This window comes from Eretmochelys imbricata, chromosome 1 (genome assembly GCF_965152235.1).
Source record: "Eretmochelys imbricata isolate rEreImb1 chromosome 1, rEreImb1.hap1, whole genome shotgun sequence".
NCBI classification, from domain to species: Eukaryota; Metazoa; Chordata; order Testudines; family Cheloniidae; genus Eretmochelys; species Eretmochelys imbricata.
Window position 1 is genome coordinate 266,694,715 of NC_135572.1, and position 18,273 is coordinate 266,712,987.

The 18,273-nt window shown below is 45.1% G+C and overlaps 1 long non-coding RNA gene across 1 annotated transcript in view; it reads right to left on the reverse strand.

Moving 5' to 3' along the window:
- Window positions 1-346: 346 nt before the first annotated feature.
- The window catches only part of LOC144272249 (uncharacterized), a 77,477-nt gene continuing 59,550 nt past the window's right edge, over window positions 347-18,273 (reverse strand). Inside the window, exon 6 of the long non-coding RNA XR_013347524.1 lies at window positions 347-811. This is a non-coding gene — a long non-coding RNA (uncharacterized LOC144272249). The remainder of the gene's footprint in view (window positions 812-18,273) is intronic.

An 18,273-nucleotide genomic window follows, 5' to 3' on the forward strand; every position in this document is an offset into this window, starting at 1 on the left:
CCACTGAGCCCTCTGTCCCACCAACCTCAAGTATCTGTTTGGCAAGCTACAAACCTCTGGCAGGTGCAGCACTTACACCGACCTCCACCGGCAGGGACACACTCAACTGAGTTGCCCGAATGTTTTCCCCAGACACTCATGAACCAACAATAGAGAGGATCCAGCCAGTTACCCCCAGCTCCCCAGCCTTGCACCCCAGAACTGTACTGTCTTGCCCTGGTCAGAAGCCTGACCAGTGTACGTTCATTGCCCAGTTTGTCTCTCTCGATGTGGAGAGGACGCACACTGGCCTTTGTAAACTGAGCTGAGATTTCCCAAACACTTCAACCAAAACACACTGTTTTAGGTAAAATATAAAACAGATTTATTAAGTACAGAAAGATAGATTAAGTGATTATAATTAGCAAGCATAGAGATCAAAGTTGGTTACCTAAGAAACAAAAATAAATTTGCAGTCTGAGTTCTATAAACTAAACAGAATTTGAGTCAACTAGTGTCTCACCCTGACAGATGGTACAAACTGGTCACAGATGTTCAGTGCATAGGCTGGAACTGCCTTCCAGCCCAGGACCACTCTCCCCTGGTTCAAAGACTTTGTCCTCTAGACATGTTTCCAGGTGTTGAGTTGTGGGAGGGGTGAGGCCAAGTCATGATGTCACTTCTCTTTATAGTTTCTTCCAGCTTGCTGGAAAGATCTTTTGCGATAATGTGGGTCAAACAGCCTCCATTGTATATACGCTCTCTCCGAGATGTTGGGGGAGTGGATTCCCTTCACTGGCCTTCAGTGCGTCTGGCTGCTCCCTTGTTGTACCTGAAAGGTATTCCCAACCTCACAACATATTTCAGGCACACACACATAGCAAAATGTCATCACTTCCCATACAATGACAGCACATACCATCCAACAGGAGGATATTCATGTTCCACAGATCAAGACTTTAAAAATGATACCTCACAAGGCATACTTTGTACAAAACACATCCTAATTATATGACAGTGATGAATATGGGGGTTCCAGGGTGCTGCTTTGAGTTACAGAGTACCACAGGAAATAGTTGGCAAAACGCTGAATGTGGCCTGAAGATTGTGAATATCCATGATTTAAAACACCCCTGAGAGAGTATTGCAGATTTCTCAAAAAACAACTGTTAGCCTGGAAATCCAAAGTGAAGGTTCCTGGGATGGTGTGTATAGACCCCACACTGGCAAACAAAGGGTTAACAGGAGCCTAAGAGCCCAATTATCCCTCCTGGTGGTCCTTGGAGGGTGGGCCATGCCCAATTTAGCATTAGGCCCAGCTGCAGAGGAGCTGGGTCACTATGATAGAGGCAGATGGAGTTATAAACAGGAAGGAAAGCAAGGGGAAGTGAGTATGCACTGGGGATCTCTACTTTGGTATAGATGCCTGCAGCGTCAGGAAGTTGACCTATGAATAGGGTTGCTACGTGGCTGGTTTTCAGCTAGCTTCCTTGTTAGCCGATAGCGTTAATGTGCTGTTAGTTTTTTTTCTTCAGTTGGGGTGCGTTAGAATGTTCTATGTTTCACATCCCTGTAATCCAGGTAAAGTAAAAAAAAAAAAGTGATAAAATAACAAAATACACTTTAAAATCTGTGTGTGTGTGTAAAATGTTTCCCTCAAACACTTTAGCTGTAGCTGGATCCTTTTTGTTAGGTGGCCAGTGGCTGGCTTTTGTTGGTGTTTGGGTGATGGCCAATGGCTGTTCTTATTATGCCTCGGCAGTAGTAACCCTGCCTCTGGATGGAGTAGAAAAATTCGCATAGAGCAAAAGAGGTGGTAGTAAGGTGTTAGGAAGCTCTTTGCAATAGGCCTAGACAAGAGGCCAACTGAGAGACCTGCTGAGTCCAGCAAGAGCTCTGAAATAGGGCCAGGGAGGAAGCGATCCAGGGATAAAAACAAGGTGTCTGAGTAGACTATCTTAGTGTGCTTGCTAGAGGGTCCCTGCACTGGACTCTAGAATAGAAGGAGAGTGTTGGTTCCCCTAAGGGAGTGGTTCTCAACCTGTGGCCTTGGGCTGCTTGTGGCCCAATCAGCACACAGCTGCAGTTCATGTGACATCAGGGCCATACAGGTAGTATTGGATGCACCCCGCATAACATATTGTAGGCCGCATATGCGGCCCAGAATGGTATATAGGTTGACACCCACTGCCCTAGGGCCTACTGAGGAAGGTGGTGCAGAAACCCTTGATACGAGGGGTGAAGACTACTGACTCTTGAGTCACGCTGAAGGTCCATTGTGAGGGCAGGGGACTATCATTTTGTTGGATTCCTGGTTTACCCTGGAAGGGGTGAGCCTGAATGTGACCTGGCCAGAGGCCCAGATCACCAGAATAACTTGACCACCAGCAAGCCTGACTGGCTGTCCAGTGGAGGTGACTGATGAGAAGGTCCTGCAACATCATGCCCTGCCACAAGGGAGTGCACCAACTGGTGAGAGTCTTCTACAGTTACTCTGAGCTCTTGGGGTGGGTGGGTGTTAAGTGTAAGAAACTATCATAAAATCAGATGGGAATGAGCCCAGTAACTAAATGGTCTGGCCATTCCCTAACGTGCAGAATATAGCTCAGAACAGGTTTGGATTCAGACTGCATGGACCACCCTGGTGGGTAAGGGAAGAGAGCTATTTTCCAAAATCTGGAGGTCCTCTCAAAGCATGAGGCTCAAATCAGCCAGTCTGTTTATGGCCTTAATCCACCTCTGCCTTGGGAAGCTCCAAGTTTCATCCAGCATCTAGAGAAGTTCAAAGTGGTAAACCACAAGAAGGGATGGTCCTCTAACATTGTTCCATGTGTCACGGTTTCAGGGCAACTGGACTGTATTCCCCCTCAGTGATCCACCAAGGGCACCCACTTTAGGCGTCTGGCTCCCACGCATTACCTTTCTTGGATGAAGACCCACATATTACTCCTGCCTGACCAGGGATTTTAAGGCTGCATAGTTCCCTGCTTACGCTGTGATATCCCCAGCAAGCCAGACTTCCCAAAAAGGCCAGCATCTGCGCTCTGCTTTCTCTCCAAGGGCTATGACCAGTGTATTACTAACAGTTATAAGTTACCACAAACTCCTTCTAGGAAAGCACATTTATTCTTAAGGTGAAAACATTATAGAGAAAACCTATGAAAACCATAAAGAACCTCCACACACTAAAAAGCTTACCAGACGTCACCCCAGCTCCAACCTTAGGCTCTGCAGAGTTTTGGTCTTCAAGTCCCACAGCTGGGTTTTCCCTGTGGTTACAAGTGTGTATCCACCTTTGATCCAGAATTAGCTTGGGCCTTTAATCTGGGCCTTCTGCAACAAGTAATCAGCAGCTAGTGACTCAGTCAGCAGGGCATAGTTTCAAAAGGCAGGGGTTTTGCATAACTGGAGTTGAGGAATTTGCTTTAATTTATAGTCTTTTGAATGTCCTGGTCCTACATCTGTCACATCTCCCTCTACAGAGGTTACATAGGTCCTGGCTCACAATAATACAAACTGAATACAACAAGGTCTTCCAAGGGTATTGCAGGCATTTGCCATATCTGCTGCACCATGTATATCATGTGCCTCATGGATTTCTAGGTTCCTGAGCAATTTAAAAACATAAACAGCAGAAACTGAAGTTACCATGTCAAAAACTGACCCAAAACTCCACCCTGGAAAAGGCTGAGGGCCTGATTCTTCACTGCTCTGCCTCTTGTGTAATTATCCTCCCAGTGAGCACACTGGGGGTTTAAACGCTGCCATATCATACACGGCAGTGAAGAATCGGAACTGGTATGACTAAACAGTCACTGCATTATAGTCCACCTATCAACAAGTCGACTCTGCTAGAACTAGACTAGAAGCAAATAAGTCCTTCCCTTTAAATAGGGCCTCCCTCCCCCCACATCCCCTAGCTGTACAAATTAGCCGAGACTCAGTTAGCCAATGCAGAAAGAAGGGAGCTGTTTAGAAGGGAGAGTCCTGTAAATCTGCTTTCTCGGGAGGAGACCAAGGGGAAGGTGTTGTGAAGAGCAAAGTCCAGCAGGCAGGTCCCTCTTTCTCCGGCTCACTTGTAAGGAGTGGGACGGGCAGGTGAGAGCAGAGCACAAACAAGGTGGGGGCTGGTTGGCTGCATAGCCCATTGTACAAGAGCTGGGTCGCAATGGTTGTGCACAACAAGGAAACTTCAGCTTCTGGATCTCCTTTCAAGAGCAGTAACCAAGAACCAGGTCCCTGACTAATGTGCCCCTTGAGCAAGTTGAGTGAGGAACAGCTTTCTAATATGACCTCCCAGGCCACCAAATCTCTAGGTTAGTGTAGTGTGCCCATAAGCCACTTCCATTGCCAGGACAGCAGGCAGAAGAGACCCCTCCTAATCATTCCAAAGCTTTACTCACAGAAGGGGAGACCTATGGGACCCTGGTGTCTGGTAATCATTCATTTCCATGGCTACACATTTTGATACTAAAACCAATAACAAAAACATCTAAACAAATGTTCTTGTGGTGATCCAAACCACTAACACAGTGAGCAAATATTGCCATGGTTGAGGGGTGTTTAACATGAACATTCAATAAGTCTGTTACCAAAAGACACAATTCTGTTGGTCTGTATAAATGGACCACTTTGGGCAGAGCTCTTTCTTGTCTGTTCTATCTGAATGATCACTGAATGCTGCTCTAGAATGCAGTGAACTATGCAGATCAGACATATGCACAGAAGCAAAATCTCCATTTCTGAAAGGACACAGCAAGCTCTGCTGAGCACTGAGGCAGAACAACCAGTTTAGAACTGGCTCCAACTGACCCTCCCATCAGCTATAGCATTCTTTTCCAGGTCCTACTTGGCTGCAGGTGAAATGATGAATACTTTCCTACCATTGAAGAGAAATCACTTCCAATACTTAAAATAGAAGTGCAGCTGATAAAATGAGGAGCAAGCATATCAGCAGCATGAGGCTTTGGGAAAGGACATTTTTTTGAACCAGGTAGTTAAATCATTGCTTTAAAAAGCCAATTTCCGTGTGTCCTGTTCACTGAGTCTGTTTCCTTACTGTTCCCATCACTAGTTCATTCAAGAGTTCTCAGTTGCCACACAGAACAGGGATTCCTGCATAATGGAAATGCCAGTTTCCAATCACCGCTATTACTAAGTATGCTGCTTACTTGTTTCTATATTAACAGGGAAAATAAAGATACCTTATTAAGCAGCTGTGTGGTTACGGTGGCAGGCAGTCTGATTCAAGATTTCAACAGAGAGTTCCCCTTGAGCTGTTTGCACACTAGTGTGGGATTAGGATAGTCAAACTCCGGTGCCTTATATGGCTGAATTGCCCACTGGTGTGCTTCTGATCACATGTGTGAGGGTAGGTGACTGGCTGTTACATACAAGGATACTGAAATGGAGGGGAAAACTGTACCTTTTGGTTACTCTGCTTGGAGTAAGAGCAGTGAAGAACTCCTGGAAACTGAGCTGCAGACATAAACACTCACAAACCACCCACATGTTTCCTGTCTCCTCCCCTCCTTGGTAGATTTAATCGCAGACAAGCCTGTTCACTTAGTGTGTGACAAAATATTTTAAAGCCACAAGTTACATCACCTGTGCTCCAGGACAGCTTAAGTGCCTGTCTGAGCTGCTGACTGTTCTTTACTATGGAGGAGCTGCTCCTATAGGAGTTTTCGCAAAAAGAAAAGGAGGACTTGTGGCACCTTCGAGACAAGTACTCCTTTTCTTTTTGCGAATACAGACTAACACGGCTGCTACTCTGAAACCTGTAGGAGTTTTGCCACTGTCTTCAATGGAAATGAGAACAGGCCCCACAGTTGCAAGGAGTTGGGAGTCAAAGATGTGCTAAAGATAAGTAGGAAACCACAAATTTGAATTCAGCTTTGTAAAGTTAATGAATGTCAGGGGTAAATAATCTGAAACACATTTATTCAGTGAAAGGAAAAACCTAACAGTAGAGACCAATGGGTGGGACTTGAGTCTGTGGGAATGCTGGAAAACCCTGTTCCAGCACTGTCTTGGGAAAGCTGTCTCCACATTCTGGTACTCCCGGTATTTTCACTTACCAGCAGTGGATTCTGGTACTACACTTTTTTTTTTTTTTTTTTTTTTTTAAGGACTGGAGCACTGCTTAGGGGGTTGGGGGTCAGCATCTTAAGAGCTTCCAGTGTAACAGAGCAGCAAGAGTAACAGCTTGTCTTGCTGTGTCCAGCACCTTCAAAGGAATAGGATATGCTGGCACGGCACTTGGAGGGACAAGTTTGGTGGCCAGTGTATTCTGGGGCATGGTAATCAAAGCTCCTGGAGCTTCCTCTTAAGAGCTTTGTGATAAGGAAGCCATTTGTAGTGCACACTGATAACTTTATTGGTCCCACTAACCTATGAACAATGTTACGTATTATCATGTGCTAGTAGAACTGTTCATAGTGACTAACAGCGTATATCCACCTCTGTATCCTTCCTACATACTACTCCCGTACCATCTTTTAAGTTCTCTCCAGGTATGTCTACACTGCAACTAGACACCCACGGTTGGCCCGTGCCAGCTGCTCTGGCTAAGGGTTGGTTTAATTGCCATGTAGACACAGTTTAGGCTGCAGTTTGAGCTCTGGGACCCTCCAACCTCACAGGGTTCTACAGCCCAGGCTGCAGCCCGAGCCTGAACATCTGCACCCCAATTAAACAGCGCCACAAACCAAGTCAGCTGGCACAGGCCAGCCAGGGGGGGTTTCATTGCCGCATAGACATCCCCTCAAAGGCCCAGTCCCCTTAACATTGTTCTTTCCTAGGATTTACATTTCCCTCAATGTCCTCCATTAACATAATTGGCAACTTAACAATACCGTCTCTTAAAAGGTTTGATCTCTTCTTGTTACCAATAACTGGTGAGATTGCTTTAAATGAGAGAGAGAGTCTAGGAGAGTGACTGAATTGCATGTACGAGGTCCTTAGGACATTCCCTACTGTTCGGCTGAGAACTTGGAGCCTCTGGTGTGTCTTCTGCCTTTTGGGCCATATATGAAATAGGAAGGAACCACAGGGGCCCATTAGGATCTAAACCATGTTTACTAAACATCTCAACACTGCTGCTCTGTCTGGTTTCTGAAATTTAGACCACTGTGAGCCACCCTCTAGTAGAGCTATGTAAAAGGATGCTACCCAAGCCCTTTATACTACATACGCCTCCCCCTTTAGCTTAAAAGGACATTTTATAAAAAGTTACCAAAGCATTTAGTATCCCTAGATAGCCACCAACCAAAGAAGAGACTGCTTCCAGAGCATCCATCCTAGGCTTTACACTGAATCTAGTGCATTCTGGGCCAGGACTTTAGGAACTCTTGTAAATACTCTGCTGCCTCACAGATGATGTTTGCTATTAACTATGTATGTAGCACCATATCTTTTGTTGTTGTTATTACACAGAGATTAAAATGAAGTCCTGGTCCCTGCTCTGACGATTAACACCTTTTAAATATAGGCCAGGAACCAGAAAGGCTGAACATAGGAAGGAAGTAGAACAAGGAAAGAGTTAACATGAGTTCTAGTCGCATCAAGAAAGCTCTGAGTTTGTGACCTGCTGAGTCTCGATGCCTTGATTAAGTGTTTCCCAGAAAGACAGACATTCCTAGGCCCGTATCCAAGGACTTTCCTGTGTTTTTTAGTAGACTGTGACGTTCACTGCACTATTATCAACCCCAAGCGTTCAGGCCTCAAATCATGAGATTGGCATACAAATCGTGGGCTTAAAAATAAACACAATTAATTTTATAATTGCTTTCTTATTTCTGGGCCTTTGCGGAGGAGAGGGGTGCACACCGGTCCTGTGTTCAAGCTTTCTCTCTGCACCCATGAGGGATCAAAACGTCTATTTTTAAACAAATGAAAGCTGAGTCACAGAATCACATGACTCCAGGCACTGGGGGTTTAAGAAAAACACCAAGCATGACAAAAGTGGGCAGCACTGTCCCTCTGGAACATTTGAACTTTGCAGCCCTGTAATTGCTATTGATGATGTTTTTTGGCACTATGTGTGAGGGGAGTCAGGTGACAGGAAAGGTGTGGGGTGGGGAGGCTGCAGATGATCTATCCATTCCTCCCCCCACCCCAGTACAGTCTGTGATCACTGTGAATGTAAAAGCAGTTCCTGCAGGCCTGAGCTCCTTTTGTCCTTAAGGTATCTATGGTGTATTGGACACATGCAAGATCCTCCATCCTCTGGTGGCCAAATAAGGGGCTGAAGAGATGACGCCAGCCGCCAAGATGCAGAGTTGCTAGCTTCCATAGAGTAATTCTGCAGCTGCTGTTTGAGGTAGAAGGAGGATTCTTTCTCTCTGCTCCAGCACATCTGCTCCCACCTGGCTACTTGGAATGTGCTTCCAAGAGTGAGGATTTGTCATCCCAAAAAAAAAAAAAAAAAGTCAGACCACCATAATGTCCCTTTGCACGCTGATCAGTAACAGCGGCCGCAATAAATGTCAGAAAAACACCCTTTTAAACACATGTCCCTGAGAGCTCTTCAAACTGGAGGAAATGCATCAAATATACCTTGATTTACAGTACCTGTGAGAGACTCTGGCTACATCAAAGGAAAGAGGCTTAAAAGAAGAAGCACCTGAAAGGGAAAAGAAAATAGCTCTGCAAATTAAGAATCCCTGAGGTATTTGATGCTTCAATGGCTGGCTAAAATGCCCTTCTCCAAGGCAAACCATTCTGAGTCATTCATTTATTTAAATTAGCATTGGAATGCTTTTCAAGTTCTCTGCCAGCAGCCCTCAGTCAGCAAATACCCACAAGGAGGCCTGACAAATGTGAGACCCAATCGGATGATGATGGAACACTGTCCCCTTCACACTCCCCCGAATATGCACTTCTTCCATGATGTCCACAAAACCAGAGTCAGTGGTATAGGACCACTTTTAATGGCACCCTCACAATATCCATGCACTTGGATTGAGTGAACACAGGATCTCGGTTTTGTGCAGTTTGCTTTCTTCACACACACACACACCCCCGGTCTCACTAGGTATTCATATAGTCCTCATCACCATATTATCTCAGCTCCTCCCCTGCCTTTTGTTTGTTGCATTTACTTGTCATGTCTAAAATTAAGGTCCTGCAGACACTTATTACCAGGCTAATTGCGCAGAAGACAGTTGGACCTTTCATGGGGGCAAGGACGGTGCCTGGTAGTCTTCCGGCATCAGGCCCAAGTCTGGACATTCTTTGAGGCTAGGCTATGGCTTCCTGTGGGTTCTGTCAAGTGCTCTGTGTATTTAAAAAAACAAAAAAACCCAAACTGCTAATTATATCCAGTGCTGCAATGGTGTCTGCCACTGAAATGCCTGTACGCAAATAAGCAAACACATGAGTGCTCAGTCACCTGCAACATGGGGGTTCATCCAGGACAGACTGAGGCAGTGCCCTGACTTTGGCAAGTCAGGACTCGCTTCCAAAACCTGTTGGAAACATGCTGTTAGCAAGAGCCAGCAATCGGCTGTCAAACAAGGCCCTGCTTACGCACTTAAAATGCCACAATCTTTTGGGTCTGGAGCGACAGACACCTGCTTCCTTAATTGTACCTCAGTGCAGCCCAAGTGCCCAGAAATCAAAAGCACTTTGCCTCCGTTGTAGGTTGCACTGCAGCCCCTTTCGGTTGGCTTTGCTGTCCCAAAGGTGCCTTGGAACCAGCCACCTGGGAGTCTCGCTAGCACAGAGGAGAGGGGTTCTCAGGACGCCCAGAGCTGGAAGAATGGCTATTTGCCACACCCCTGGCAGCCCTGGTGAAGGGCAGGGGACTGGCGCACCTCAGTGCTCCCTCTGGTTTTGGCTGCCAGTGCTTTGTGACCAGTTGCAGCTGAAAGGACATTAACGTAGCCTTTGGGCTACTGTAGATCAGAGCGGGGACTGGACTGATCTCCTCTCCCCCACCCCCGCTCTCCCCAGATGTCACCAAAATTCAAGCTGCTACAAAGCTGGCATACAGCCACCTTCTCGTTCTTCCCTCTTCTCCCCCGCCCCTGAGTCTATGAACTCAGTTTAGCTGCAGCTCGGAACTGGGACATTGGAGACTAAAGGCAGAAAAAAGTGTGATTAAAACAAACAAGCTTGCTTCCCTGGATAACACCTCATTATGTAACTGTTGTAAACACACCTCAATTTCGGGGCCTGTGCAGAGAGCCAAACATTCTGCTGGTACATACTGACAGCTCTCAGAACCTGTTATTCTGTTAGAAACCCTGCCTTGTTATATTGTGGGAGATACTCCCCTTAATCCTCAGATCAATGGCAGATAACACTTTTTTGAGTATTAACAGCTGCAAAGAAATGCACCAACATATTATGTATGGCTCATGAAAGAAAGCAACGTTTTCATTGTAGGACTAAAGAAAATACATGAACAAGGGAACAAATCCCAGCTTGACTCAGACGGTTCCAAGACCAGTTTGGAGACCACTGAGCTCCAGCTAATATCTATTCATAACATGCAAGGAGCAAAGACAAATAGGAATGGCCCTGAGCTAAAGTTACACTGTGCTGCACCCAGATGAGACACCAGCCCCCACCTCTGTGTAATTGTAGGAAAGTCCCTACATTTTTCAGTGCCTCATCAGTAAAGCAGGGATAATAATCCTTCCTCTCACCCATCCTTTGCCTATTCAGACTATAAACTCTTTGAGGTAAGGACAGTCTCTTACTATATACAGCACCTAGCACAATGCAACCTTGAACCCAGTTGGGCCCACGAGATGTTACCATAATGCACACTCACAAAATTGTTATGTATTTAATTAATCTGTAGTATTTTCTTTTATACCTTTGTTCTACCTGCTTGTATATCTGCCTGTAGGTGTCTTTCTTATTGTACCTATTCACTTACGTATGTCTTTAGAAACACAAATCATTTCCCCCTTTTTCCAAATTGAATCTCTTGCCCCTTTCCTGGTTGCTTTCAGTCCCTTTTGTAAAAAGAAAAGGAGTACTTGTGGCACCTTAGAGGCTAACCAATTTATTTGAGCATGAGCTTTCGTGAGCTACTTCTCTATGTGTTTCCAATTTAACATCATTTGTGAGTATCGTTAATGAGCTCTTTCTTCCCACTTCCAGATTATTAATTAACATATAAATACCATGGGACCTTGCACCAGTCCCAATGGCACCCTCTCTAGATACCGTCCCTCCCAGCTCAGCACATTACTGCTTTGTTATTCTCCTCTACTTATGGCCCTCGAGTCAGTCCCCACTACAGCTTTCTTATCCAAGCCTATACAAATGAATGATTCCAGTCAGAGTCCATGAGCTCTGTGTCCAACGGAGAATAAGGGGCTAACAAAAGAAGGCACATTAAAAAAGCTAAATGTACAGAAGAACCTCAGTTACGAACTGACCAGTCAACCACACACCTCATTTGCAACTGGAATTTCCAATCAGGCAACAGCAAAGACCAAAAAAGAAAAAATGCAAATACAGTACAGTGCTGTGCTAAATGTAAGCTACTAAAAAAACAAAGGGAAAGCAGCATTTTTCTTCTGCATAATAAAGTTTCAAAGCTGTATTAAGTCAATGTTCAGTTGTAAACTTTGGAAAGAACAGCCACAATGTTTTGTTCAGAATTATGAATATTTCCGAGTTACAAACAACCTCCATTCCCGGGGTGCTCGTAACTCTGAGGTTCTACTGTAGCAGTAATGGGATGAATTGTTGATTTGGATGCAGTCCCTTCAAGATTCCTGCAGTTTATAAAGTATTTGGATCTGTCAAAGATGAACAGATAACAAGCTTCAAGGTCAGCCACCCCGGTGGATGGTTGGAGCGGGGTGGAATGAAAGACAGAGAAGCCTGGTCAATGAGACTGCAAAAGTATTAAGAGGTCAGGCAAAACATCCGCACCTCCTCTGAAGGCCTGATCCAAAGCCCAGTGAAGTCAATGGGAGTTTTCCATTAACTTCAATGGCCTACATTGGACATCGCTGCACAAGCCAGCCAGCTCTTCAGCTGTTTGCATTTGCACTGCTGTGTTTTAGAGTCTTTTGGATGGAAGGACAGGCTACACTTGTCTCAATCCCTTGGCTTTCAGGCCCCTGCTGTTCTGGAACCATAGGCTCTTTTGGATGCCCTCCTGGCTTCTGGTCCTCCAGGCATCCTCTCCTCTACCCAGGTGAGGAAAGACGCTGGTAAATCAACTCTTTGTAGCAGACATTATTGCATGAATCCGGCAGCTCATAAGCTATTTTTTTGCTCTGTTGCATTTTATTTTTATTTTTTTTCATGGGAGAGGTCTGTGTTGGTCTCCCCCACTCACCTCACCAGTGCCTTGCCTCAGGTGCTATGTTTCTTCCCAGTTTCCTATACATCCAAGACGTTTCATGCTTCATTTACATCCGCTGCTAGTTGACTCCAAATCTCAGGCAGGAGAACCTTAGTTATTAAGATTGCTCATCCAATCCTGAGAACCATTCCTTGGGATGCTATCAAAGGGTTTGTCTATACGCACAACTTGCACTGGTTTAATTTAAATTGACTTAAAAACTGATTTAGCTACACCAGTGCAAACCCATGTGTGGACACTCTTATGTTTGTTGCAGGTGCAAGCATGACTGATATCAGGCTTACATCAATTTAAGTGTAGCTGCACACAAAGTGTTTAGCTAAACACTGTTTAGCTAAATCAGTTTAAAATCACACCTTTAGTTGAACTGGTGCCACTTTATGTGGGGACCAGGCCAAAGAATAAACAAATGAATTTAGCCCATTTCTGATACACAGTTTGGTTAAACAACGGTCTGCAAGTATCCCCAAGGAGAGAGAGGAGGCGTTTGGGATGGATCAAGGGTGCTAGAGCTAGGAGTAATGGGTTAATATTGTGGAAAGGAAATTTTGAGTTGTATATCAGGACAGCCTTCCTGTCTGGGAGATCTAGGCTGTGGAATAGGTTCTTAAAGGAAGTTGTTGGAGATACGTAAAACAAAGCATTGGAAAACATGTCGAGAGGGAACACTTTTTGTAATGGCCAGAGAGGGAGAATTACTAGATAATCTAACAAGGCTCTTCCATTGATGGCAGTCCTATGAGTGCAAGACAGGGATAAAGGGCCCCCAGCACCCTCCCTGCTTCCCATGCCATTGCAGACAATCAATCATCTGAGATAAATCCACATGGTTCTAACAGGCAATGTGTGCTCAGTGGTTCAGAGGAAGGTGGGAGATGCCCAAGGTCCCTGCCAATGTCCCCAGTCTGGTGGTGATCATTTTAACTCTATAAGTGTATATCTTCACTGCAAGACCTGATCCCTGGTTTATCTCTACCTCACCTCCCTCCACACACAAAACCCTCTCATCTGGGGTTTGGCGGTGCTTTAAGCCTGGACTAGCTGATTCAGCTAAGGCTATAAATTAGAGCTTGGGTTCTGCTTTAACTCAGGCTTTAACTCTCCCCAATTTGCAGTGTGGCTGCAGGCTAGTTAACTCAAGTGCTGCTAGTCCTCCAAAGCCTTCCCATAATTCCCCAGGACTGTATTTTCCTACCCTTATACCAACTCTCTTCTTCTGCACTAGAAGTCACCTACCAGTTTATATACATTGGCTCGACCTCTAAACCCCACAGTCCACGCAGCATGCTCCATTTCTCCATAGCGCTTGAGCAGAGAGGCAGTCCAGGAGTTCCTCATCCCAGCTAGCTGGCCAGAGGCTTACACCCACATTCTGGTGGACCTCCAGTGTGAAATCACTAAGGCCCACAATTTGGGGAGATGTACAACCCACAATCAACCCCTTGGAGAACATCTCCAAGAGGCTGACAGAGGAGGAGACTCCGTGCAGGGAAAGAATCCAAAACCTCAAGACCACGTAGCACAATGCAAACAACTCCAACGGCCAGTTTGTCAACTCCGCATCAACCTGCCCCTATGATAAGGCATTTCCCCGAGTGCTTGGCACTGTCCTGAGCATGGAGCCTCATTAGTGCTGAATTAGCTTTTGAAACCAGATGGCTGAACTGGGGGGCTGATAGGCAGGAGGAGCCAGAAGAGACCACACAGGCAGATAAACTGGAGGAGCCAGGACAGACACTTGGTGCTGCTGAAAAAATCGGATTTAATATAGCGCAGAATAATTCAGTAAAATGACATAAGCATAACCTAGTTACTTTACCTTTAAGACTGTGACTGAAAGAGAGAGCCAGCCAACAGCCCCTTAGTGGGAGCGGACTAGGAATATGCACACAATCCTCATTTTGACCAGGCTAGGTTGTAAATTATTTTACAACAATGTAATTTTAAAGAGGCTTAAAACCCCCTGGGAGCTTTCGCCTTCCTCTACAGCATGGAGCACAGGTCACTTACACATTTAAACTATTGTAAATGGTGGATCCTCTGTAACTTGAAGTTTTTGAGGACTTCAGTAACTCAGCCAGAGGTTGTGGTCTATTACAGGAGTGGTTGGGTGAGGTTCTGTGGCCTGCAGTGTGCAGGAGGTCACACTAGGTGATCATGATGGTCCCTGTTGACCTTAGTCTATGAGGCTTTTATTAAATGCTAACATCAGCACCTGTGGTGCACATTTTTTACCTTCCAATTTTCTGATAAAAAGAACTGGTGATCTCCCATGACCTTAATTTATTCATCTTTGAGGCCGCATATCCAATGCAGAAGAAATTAATATTGTTTGCATAAGCTGTTAGTCTGGTGAGGGAGATGCCAGTTGGTTGCTGTTTTCTTCACTGTAATGAGCAGTTCCTAATGGATAAGTGCATCAGATTTTGAAGTCCTAGCTCAAAGCGGGATTTGTTTCAAGACTCTCGCTCAAAAGGGCATTAAAATGGCTAAAATCCCAGAAGAAAAACTGATGACCTTTTGGTGAGCATCAACAGCAAGGTCAATGGTGGAAGTCCAGCTTTGGGATTTTAGCTGACCTCAGAAGCCCCCAATGAATGAGTTATCCCACTTCAAGATTCTAGCTCTGGGGGACCCAGGGCTTAGCCAGACACCCCTTTACAAGGGGCTGGTATTATGTTAGGTGGTGCAATAGCCATTTTACAGGGAAGGGTGGATTATTCCACTTCCCAAGTTAAGGGACCTGCATAGGCATGAGCTCTGTGCAAATAAAATATAGGGGCCAGCTCCGTGGGGGTACAAAACCGCACTCAGCACCCTTGAGGAGGGGGAGGTGTGACAGTTCTCTGTGAGTCACCTTGTTACCCCCTGCCTCCGAGATGAGGGATCCTTGCTTTTGGTACCTGGGTGTTTGCTCCCTAATACAATCAGCCTATTAGCCACTCGAGCACTCTAATCTGGGCTATGCCAGCCCTGTCTTCACCGTGCAGTTTAACACTAGGTGCACCCCAGCCCCTGAGACCCTGTGAATCGTTCCCCTGTGCTAGTCAGCCCCTGACGCTGGCAGAGTCTCTACCACCAAAGAAGCAGTGTACCCCAGTTAGTTCGTTTTACCGTAAACCACCACTCCTGTAGCAGGCACAGCACTTGCAATAAAACAAAAGAAGGTTAATTTAAACTGGATAGAGATTCTACTAGAAACGAGAGAATGATGGAAACAAAGGGTTACAATACAAAACAAAATCATAAAATGTGAACTAGGGCCTACACATATTATTATTACTTTTCCTATCTCATAAAGTAGGTTTTCCCTTCCAAGTTCAGACTGTTGCGGAGTTGGCTGGCTTTAGAGCAACCAGGATCCAAACTTTCACAAAAAGCACCCCCTGCTCCACAAAATGTTTCCTCGGTGAATTAATCCAGATTCTTTCCCCTCTCCATTATATTGAAACAGTATTTTGTCTTTACTCATAGGCAGGGTGAGTCTCTGTCTGTTGTAATGTTCCTTATTTTTTTGAATGTTTGCAATTGTCTCTGATGGTTTTCCATTGAAAGTCTTGGGAAAGAGCAAGGCTAGGTTATGGAGCCTTGCTTGCATCACGGGCTAACCAGTATGGCGTGACAACTCCCTCCTACTTGAATGGGCCATCATCGAGACATATTAGCTCCTGGTGACTACTCCAAGTCCACAAAGCACACTTTCCATATAGTTACATTATTTCTTAACTGTTACCCATCCATACATCTCTCAATGATAATGAGTCTTGATAAGTTATGAGCTTTTTGTAGATATCTTACATGTTACCCATTATGGATAAATACCCCGCAATACATGTGTTTGGTGTAGTGAGTTTGTCCAATCTGAGACAAGAGGTGTTTGCAAAGAACAGGGAACCCTTTACCAGGGAGTCTTTGTGTCACAGGAGGGTTAGGTGACTCTCCGCTCTTGATCTTTGGAGGGAGCGTCAAAGCTGCTCTAACTTGTACCGGCAGTATTCGCTTTTGATCACTAGGGTTCAGTGTGCTTCAGTAACATTCTTAAATGTCTCCTACATGGGGGGAATGGTGGCAGGAGAAGAGGCTATGCCATGGAAACAGTGAGGTCTACACCATCAGGCCATTCCCCATTCTATCACTTTTGCATCCTTCTGGCAGCATGAAAGGAACTGAGTGGGGCCACAGAATTGGCTCTCAGACTCCACAACTAATATAAAAAAGCAAGTTAATATTCAAAGACTTGCACCAGGCAGGGGGTCTCTCATTGATGAAGAGATGGACAATGTCTAGTGACGGTGGGGCTCCAAAATGCTACAGTGCTAACAACAGGAGAGAGAGAAAGGCCCTGAAAGAATGATGCAGACCTGATGAATGCTTGTTTAAACTTCTGTCAGGAATTTGCCTTATTTAGCTATGCTGTTACTCAGTGTGTTCAAGATGAACAGGCTTGTCTACACTGGGGTGGGGGTGGATATCGATCCAAGTTATGCAACTTCAGCTAGGTGAATAACGTAGCTGAAGTTGACATACTTAGATCTACTTACTGCGGTGTGTCACTCTCCCGTCGATTCCCCTTGTATTTCTCGTAGAGGTGGAGTACCGGAGTTGACGCTAGAGTGATCGGCGGTCAATTTATCGTGTCTATATTAGACACGATAAATTGACCCCCGCTGGATCGATCGCTGCCCGTCGATCCGGCAGGTAATGTAGACAAGCCCAAAGAAAATCAACTTCTGCTCTCTGGGGAGGGGCAGATGGGGGTTGTCATGGGATAAGAGGGAAGGTCCTTTCATGGATTGGTAACTGGTTAACTAAAAAGAAACAAAGGGTAGGAATAAATGGTCAGTTTTCAGAATGGAGAGAGGTAAATAGTGGTGTCCCTCAAGGGTCTGCACTGTGATCACTCCAATTCAACATATTCATAAATGATCTGGAAAAAGGGGTAAACAGTGAGGTGGCAAAATTTGCAGATGATACAAAATTACTCAAAATAGTTAAATACCAAGCAGACTGCAAAGAACTCCAAAGTATCTCACAAAACAGAGTGACTGGGCAACAAAATGGCAGATGAAATTCAATGTGGATAGTTCTCTGAAAACATCCACTCAATGTGCAGCAGGAGTCAAAAAAGCAAACAGAATGTTGGGAATAATTAAGAAAGGGATAGATAAGACAGAAAATATCATACTGCCTCTATATAAAGCCCTGATATGCCCACAGCTTGAATACTGCATGCAGATGTGGTCACCCCATCTCAAAAAAGATATATTGGAATTGGGAAAGGTTCAGAAAAGGGCAACAAAAACTATTAGGAGTATGAAACGGCTTCCGTATGAAGTGAGATTAATAAGACTGGGACTTTTCAGCTTGGAAAAGAGACGACTAAGGGGGGATATGATTAAGGTCTATAAAATCATGACTGGTGTGGAGAAAGTAAATAAGGAAGTGTTATTTACTCCTTCCCATAATATAAGAACTAGGGGGGGTCACCAAATTAAATGAATAGGCAGCAGATTTAAAACAAACACAAAAGGAAGTATTTTTTCACACAACGCACAGTCTACCTGTGGAACTCCTTGCCAGAGGATTTTGTGAAGACCAAGACTATAAAAGGGTTAAAAAAAGAAAGGTCCATCAATGGCTATTAGCCAGGATGGGCAGGGATGGTGTCCCTAGCCTCTGTTTACTAGAAGCTGGAGATGGGCGACAAGGAATGGATCACTTGATGATTACCTGTTCTGTTCATTCCCTCTGGGGCACCTGGCATTGGCCACTGTCAGAAGACAGGATACTGGGCTAGATGGACCTTTGGTCTGACCCAGTATGGCCATTCTTATGGCTTAAGAGACACATCTGATCTGTAGCACTCAGTCAAAATGAAAAGTCCATATCTGTGACTAAGGTCTGTAAAGCACAGGGGGAAATCTTGAGACAGAGGATTGTGCAGTGATAAGATT